Genomic DNA, 7,827 nt, shown 5'->3' with positions numbered 1-7,827 from the left:
AGTATGAAACTGCTAGTTACACTCCTCAAGGCATTTGGGGAAAGGTTCTTGGAAGTGTCAGTGTTGCTATAGATGTGTTACTGTGCTACAGTGGCTCCTCCTAGTATAATTAACCACAGTCTGAGCGATGCCTTCAGGCCCTCTGTGAACTGGACAGGTCACAGACAGCTGCCTCTCAGCATGGTAGGGACAGCCCCACACATCTGCCCTATCTCGTAACACATGTCTTACCCTGGAGGTGCAGACAATGGCGGCTCAGAGCAATCTATGGGAATTCCATGGAGACATGACACCTGGGTTGCTCTCCCTGGCACATCATTGGAATCTTGAGTATAAGAAAGCTACAGTCATCAGAGGATTTAAGACTCTCAGTTTGAAGAGAACAAAAGAAAATAACTGACACTTCAACTTATCTTTTATACTTTCATCATCAAAATGAAATTTTTTGCTTTTCATTATTTTAGAGTTGCCCAAATCCACAATCACTTATGTGCTCATTAACAAAGTCTCTAAGTTTCACCTTTGAGTATGCCAGAAATACCTCATTTTTAACAATATCCAGTTCTCAGGAGCCAGTTTCATGCATAACTCCCTGAGCTTTGCAGAAGAGGTCCTCTGCATCTCTCTTGCCCAACTGACAAATATTTTCAATGCACATCTATTAGATAAAATTGCACAAATTATAAAGCTTGGTGGTAGCTGCAGTACCTCAAACCTATAACGACCTTCAAGAGTTTGAGTCCTCACTCAAACAAGAAGGAACAAGGTCCAGAATAAGTTTTCTAAGAGAGTACCTAATAGTAGGCTGAAGTGGAGTTTTCTTAACTTCCACTTTCCAGGGAACAATTACCAAGTGGCTAAGGCTCTTGAGTAGAAGAAAGCCTTAGGTTTCTTGTGGAACAGAGTACTTCTTTTCAAATATTTAAATTTAGAATTGGAGGAGAGAGCAGAAAGTGCTATTCTCCTCTTCTCCCAGATGAGAATAATAAGAAAACAATGAGCTATAGTGACATATTCATTCTTGGCTTTTTTCTAGGGCACAATGAATATTTAAAGAGTCTACGAGGATAGATACAGCTTCTACAAGAGAGGCTGAGAACAATCTTCGCTTTCCCATGCCAGGGTAGCATTGGTTCTAGTGGCTTGGGAGAGAAAAATGTAGGTTCAAGCACCCTAGTTTACACCTAGCTCAATTCTAGTTGTATTTTTTCTGCATAAATACTCAGATAAGTCCATCTATGGAAGAGAACCACGGCTAAGGCCAGACTTTGTGAGAAGGACAAGGGTAAAGGGGCCTCACACCAAGGGGAAATTGGGTGGTTTGAAATCAGTATAGGAGTAGGGGCCTCCCCACAGGCTGAGATGTGATCTAAATCTTGTTAGTTTCTGTTGGCTAATGTGCTGTCTGTTTAGCTTGCTGGCTTTGGGGAAATTGTATGCCCAGAGCCTACATTTTCACATGTGAAGTAATACATGCAATCAACTACGTAACTTAGGGCTGAAGTATCCTGACCCAGCTGGTCCTTTAACAATGAGTTAAAACTTCCTTGTGAGCCTAGCTCTGGATTTCACATTTTCAGATTCCATTCCTGCCTGTATTTCAAGAAGGAAAGCCAGAAAAAATGTTGCTGTTTTATATTGTTGCTAAGATCTCAAGGTTTCTGGACATCTTCCAGAGGTGAGTGTTAGCTCAGTGGGTCAGTTGCCAAGAAAACTCTGCTTCTTGTACATACAGGTTTTACTCTTGTGATTCATGGTGTCATTATTTCAATGGATGTGGCAATCATGAGAGATTATGGCCAGAATTACACTGCCTTTCAGGTAACCTGAATCCAAGGAGTTGAAATCTTGAATGGGAGCTGGTATTTATAATCTAGTCAAATAAGATTTAGGCACCAATTAAGTTCTCACATGAGCCCTCTCAGAGACGTTACTTACAACTGACCGGTCTGAAGCCATTAAAGCTGGTGGTTTCGGGGTTATATATAGAAGATTTCCCTCAACAGTCTCAAATTTATGTAGCCACAAATGGGTCACAAGTCCACATTGGAGAAGACTGCCTGCAGTCATGCACATGAAAGAAACTCTTTCCTGGCTGTGCATCGTTGAGCATTCAGATACAGAGTTAGGCATTTTCAGTGCTTATTCAGTTTTTTGGAGAAAGAGGAAACAAACAGGCCCTTGTCCAAATGAAAAAATTATTGAAATAAAAGAAAACATTTGTTTAAAAAGGACTGTCTTTCATCTAGAAAATGAGCTTGAACAAAGCATTTCTTCTCTTCAGAACTATCTGAAAGTGAGTAATTCAGTTCCATTTGAAAATATTGTATCAAAGAGAAGAATATTATCTTTAAATTCTTGTTCACCATGCCATTTCTGACTGCTCCCAAGGTTGCAGAAACAGTCAGCATCAGCAGGGTGAATCATCTGCCCTGTCTACAGCCCTGTTTGGCAAACTGCACCCAAATATCTCCTGGGACACTGCTCCAGTTTGCATGTTCATTCCTACTAGAGGCCCTAGCTAAAATAAGGAACATCACATCTGCAATGTGCATTTATTCTGCTGTCTGACAAAATAAGAGTACATGAATATAAAACAGTCTTTATGGTGTGAAAGCAGGATGGGGAATGAGGATATCTGAAGAATCTTTTAAACTTTCTAAAGGCTGGTGAAAAGCATGAGGCAGAAGTGTGGTCAGCAGAGGAATTTCTGTGGAAACAAGCTGGTCTCTTTGCAGGAAACACAAAAAGGTTTATCTGTTTGGAGTCAAAGATTAAGTCAAGGGTGAACCCACTCTAGTGGAGTTTATTCCTCACTTCTGATTTGGGTAGTTTAGTCACCTCTCACATATGCTAAATAAGAAAGTTTATCCACACTTCATTTTCTATTACTCAGTTGTTTGCAAAGTCACTAACCTTTCATCATTTCTTTCTTAAGGATACTGAGTTTATCCCAGGACTAGAAGCTGACATTCTAGGAATTTTATAGTATGAAATATGCCATCTACTGAGTGAAGTAACTGTAGTGGAAAAAGAAGTCATATTTTCTAAGAGGCTGTTGAGCAGTGTGCAGCTAAATCTGGCAAAGAATTGAATACTTGCATTTTCCATTGATGTCAGCTCTCAGGACATCTTATAAATGGGAAGCTGTCTGAAGAAGTATTGCAGACTGGCAATGAGTAGGTAAATTTAAAATAGATGAAGAAATTAATGACCTAAGGGAATATATAGACTGAAAGGATGATGTTTTTAATGTGTCTTGACACTTTGCTATGTATTCAGAACCACTCTACTAAGTGTATTGAGTGTTTTTGCAATGTTTAGAAGCCTGCTACATCAATCCTACAACACAGAATCGTTATCATTGTACTGATAGGCAGGTAATTTTGAGGTTCTTTTCCCATTAAAAGTCCTAATAAATGGATTATCAGTGTGAGCACATCTCTAGTCATTCTTCTGTGACTATCTGAGATTACCTGACCTAGAGAGAAGGAAAGACATTAATTCTGTTGTTTCCAAGGGTGTCCCATTGAATCAGTCCATTCCTTTCTTGACAGGCTGCTTTCTATATATTATGCCCTATAACAGAACACACTGGACCTTGAACTAACAATTCTGTCTAAAATTACCTGAAATCTCTGTTACCTGGAATCAGTTATTTCATTAAGTGAAAGTCACCTTGAAATGCTCTGAATGTCCTTGATGCCCTCAAATATGCATTTGATGCTCTAATTCAGTGATCATTGCTTGTAATAACATCAAGGGGAATACTCAAGAAGAAAAGTGCTAATGATGGCTCGCAAGGGGAGGTTTCCAGAAGCAGTTTGATCAAATGAATCGAAGTCAGTTCCTATTTAGGACCAGGAATAGATTGTGGAGCTCTTTTTAGCTATTCCAGCTTGTGACTCACTGTGCAAAGCAATATTGGCTCTAAGATATCTTTCTGTTTCACCCAGCAATAGAACTAGCCCGGGAACTAAAAAGCAGCAGGATGCATGGAACTATCAGCTATGAAAAATCTCACAGTTTATGGAACTTCTTAAAATAATAAACTGAAGCACCAAAAAGACAAAGTTTTCACTTTTTTTTTAAAGAGGCTTATGGTTTTCCTTAATTTCTTCTCCAAATGAAATTTACCACAGAAAATGTAGCCATTTTTCAGTTCATTGTAGGTTGATGAAAATGTGCTGATTTACTGTTTTGCTCTAGTGCTTATTTTCTTTCATTCTGTAGAGCGCTGAGATCTTTTCTTCACCCAGAGGAAGGATTCTGGATCAGCTGGGATAAGATGTTCACATGGAAATATTCAAATATGTGATAATTATCTGATATGTCCTTACATGTTCTTAGAGCTCTCTAAGTCTGATCTCCAGTGGAAAAGCCAGCCTATAATCTTCCCTTCCCTTGTTTCATGGGAGACTCCAAGAAGTCAGTTGAGATATGTGCAAAGGGTGTGGGCAATTTAGGTCAAAAGCAAGGATGAGGTAAGACATTTTGTAATTTATGCATTACGGAGTGGGTGTAAATTGCACTGGATGGCTAGATCTTCTGAGTTTCTGGTAGTCACTGTCTTGAACAAAATCCAGCTACTTCATGTCAGTGTCTAGAGAAAAGCAGCCACAGTCTCCCTGATCTCCTTCCTCTGTCGAGGGGTGTTTGTGTGCTGGTTAGGCTCTTGAAATAAAAAAATTTTCAGATTGTAAGAACCCTTCAGCCTTTATGTCAGAGCAGGAGGGAGAAGAGGCTCCTGGAGCTTCAGCTACACATGTGAATTTATCTTGTCTCTCCCATGAGGAGCATCAGCCAAGGGCTTCCCATTCCTTGAAGTGAATGGATTTAACAAGCCTCCATCACCTTCACCTGTAGAACAAGAAAATAACTCTGCCTCTTGTGTGTTACTAACAGAAATGCCCCATGACATTCTTTCCAAAATTTCAAACCTTAGGGATATTCTGCCCCACAAGAGCCAAATGAGCAGGTAACTGTCATTACCCACTGCAATGTCAGTGTAATTGCTTTCTTTAGCTCTGTGTGCTGTAAAGGTGGAAGCAGAATGCTCAAGCCATAAAGCCTTTGATTGTCCTTCTGAATTCCTCAAGAAGGGAAGATAGCCTTGTAATCAGATTTTACTAATGATATATCACTGGCAACTCTGTCTACGTTTTTTTGAGAAATATATAATTTGAAGTTAAGAACATATATATTGAAGATATATTAAGATTTAAGTGGCCTAATATAAATATTTCTTTAAGAAATATTCTATTCTTTGATTATGATTTGAGTCTTCTGGGTGGTTTGTACAATAGGTAATACACAACACAGCTGATCACTGCCACTGGACTGACAACCAAAAAATTTCAACAAGGAAACTTTTCCAGGAGAATGTTATACAGAGATCTTGTGAGAGACTATTAAATCCAGCAGAATATCCCCATGCTGTCAATATATTTTGGCCTAAGAATTATTATTCAGATTGCACAGAGGACACATCAACTAGGGAAACCCTTTTCAGTGTTTAGCCCCTGCTACTTGCATTGTAACAGGTCTCTTTATAGACCCTCATTAACTGCTTCATGCGGTTTGTGATAGTACTCCAGTATATATTTATCTTATTTTATACCATCCATCTTCCAAGTTTTTTTTTTTCTTCCACAGAGAAAAAAACAACACTGAATACAGACAGATATGATCAGAGTATTTTTTTGTTTGTTTGTAAAATGTCCATGGAGATATATGCAGTGAATGCAACATGAAAGCGAGACCACAACGGGGTTATTCTAGTGAGACAATCAACTTGGGGTGTTAAGTGGATATCAGGGGGAAATATCTGATTAAAAATCATAGTAAAAATCTCTCTTACAAAGGAAATATTTTTTCTGTTTCTACTGCAGAAGGAATAATATATCTCTGGTAATGCTTGTTGAAAAGTTGTTGCCATGAAACTATGCGGGCCAAGAAGAAAAAAGTCCCTGTGGCTTGGCTTGGTTTACAGAGCTATGCAAGGAAAAAGTATGTACAAGGAACTCTTTTGCCCTCTGTATTGCCTGTGACTAAGAGTTTTCAGCCCACACACAAAAGGGGTTTCATAGAAATGTTACTAACAGTCCTGTTCAAGCTGAGCAAGAAGGTGGTAGACCCTTGACTGCAATCAGTCATTTCCCCAGGGCCAGGCTAAAGTAGCTACAATACATTGGCAGGACCTGGCCCAGAGAAAAACTCTCAGATAGCTCAGTAATACTAGGTAGGATATGAGTAAGCTCTTGTCTGTAACTGTGTCCATAAGCTACTTGCTGCTCCCAGAGATGAGTACAGTGCATTCAAGAGTAACAGAATTGGAGAGAAAGGTCTGTGTTAATCTGGTATTGCAGCATGGAAGGGGCCTGGTATTGGGGGAGCAGCTCAGCAGGAAAGGATGAAGTTGGCTCTGCGCTGAGAAGCTGGAGAATGAATGTACTCCAAGGTGGATATTCTTAGTCTACACCTGGTGCCCTTTGTTTATCCTGTTGAAAAATCCACCAACTTCCTGTTGGCGGGTTAGGCGTAGCCCACGGGTTGATTTACTACTCTGCTCTGAAGGCAAACTTTCTGGCCATTAAAAACATGTTTTTAGTAGAATATTCCTGGCTGTGCAGTCAGAGAGAGTGGGAGAGTTCATCTGGTTTAGACAGTACGCCTGATGGCAGGGGGGGAGGCACAATTAGAGGAGGTAGATAACACACATTCACCTTTTCCATCACATCTCAGCGAACTACCTCTGGATTAAAGGCATTCCTCAGTGAAACTTATTATCAAAGTGGAATTTTTTTTAAAAATTGAGTTTATTTGGTCTTTTTCTCAAAAATAAACCTTCAGTTTCATCTTGGAAATCTTTATTAATTCCTTGTTCTAAACATATGTGCATCTCTCAGGGATACTGGTTTTCTTCCCCCATATCAGACTGTGAACTTTCTTTAACCCAGCCCTTCCCATTCACTAAAATGCCTCTTTGACCTGAGTTATAAAGCAGTTGACCTTTCCACCTCCACATTCCTCATTCATATGCAATTCCTCAAAGATATCTACATGACACAGGCCATCTTTATGAACGAATTCAAAGAGCAGTTAGACTTAACTACCGAACAACAATGCCTATGTTCTAAAAGCCTTCAACATCTGAAATGTATTTTAGCGTGTATAAAATATGACATTGCTGGGCATCTCTGCTTCTCTCAGTGACTAGGTATCCTCAGCTCTGGCTAGGTGAAAATTTTGGGGTGAAGACACATGCAGGATTGTGACAAATGTTCCTCATAAAGAAGCAAGCTTAAAAAAATAAAGTAGGCAAAGCATCCCACTCCCTCTGTACTTGGGTACTGTGAACTTTGTCCCTTGGTACAATAAAGAAACTCAAGATACCATAATTATCTTTAGTTTCCTCATGGTCTCCCCAGATAGAGAGCTATGGACACAGTGCAATCCTGTCCTCTGAGCAGGAGACACATCTTGCAGTTTCATGTGGTGTCAAGCTTAATTAACACTGCTGCTTTTGGAAAGACTTTCAAAAAGACCTTTTTTTCCTTTGCTGCCATAACTCTTAGATAAACATTTACTTCTTCTAAAAAAAAAGCAGCTTAAAATTGCTATTTTTTTGTGAGTACAATACACTTGCTTTGCACGGATGTAAATAACAGCAAGGATACACGAGGAGGGAAGAAGCTACTCAAATATATTTTATTTTCAGCAGCATAAAATTTGATGCTACCAGCTGCCATAGAGCATGCAGGTTCCCTATGATACATCCCAGAGCCGTCTTACACACACCAAAAAAAAAAAAAAAAAAAAAAAAAA

Source organism: Athene cunicularia (assembly GCF_003259725.1).
Source record: "Athene cunicularia isolate RWA chromosome 2 unlocalized genomic scaffold, athCun1 chr2_part1, whole genome shotgun sequence".
Lineage (NCBI taxonomy): Eukaryota > Metazoa > Chordata > Aves > Strigiformes > Strigidae > Athene > Athene cunicularia.
This window is presented reverse-complemented; position numbering follows the sequence as displayed.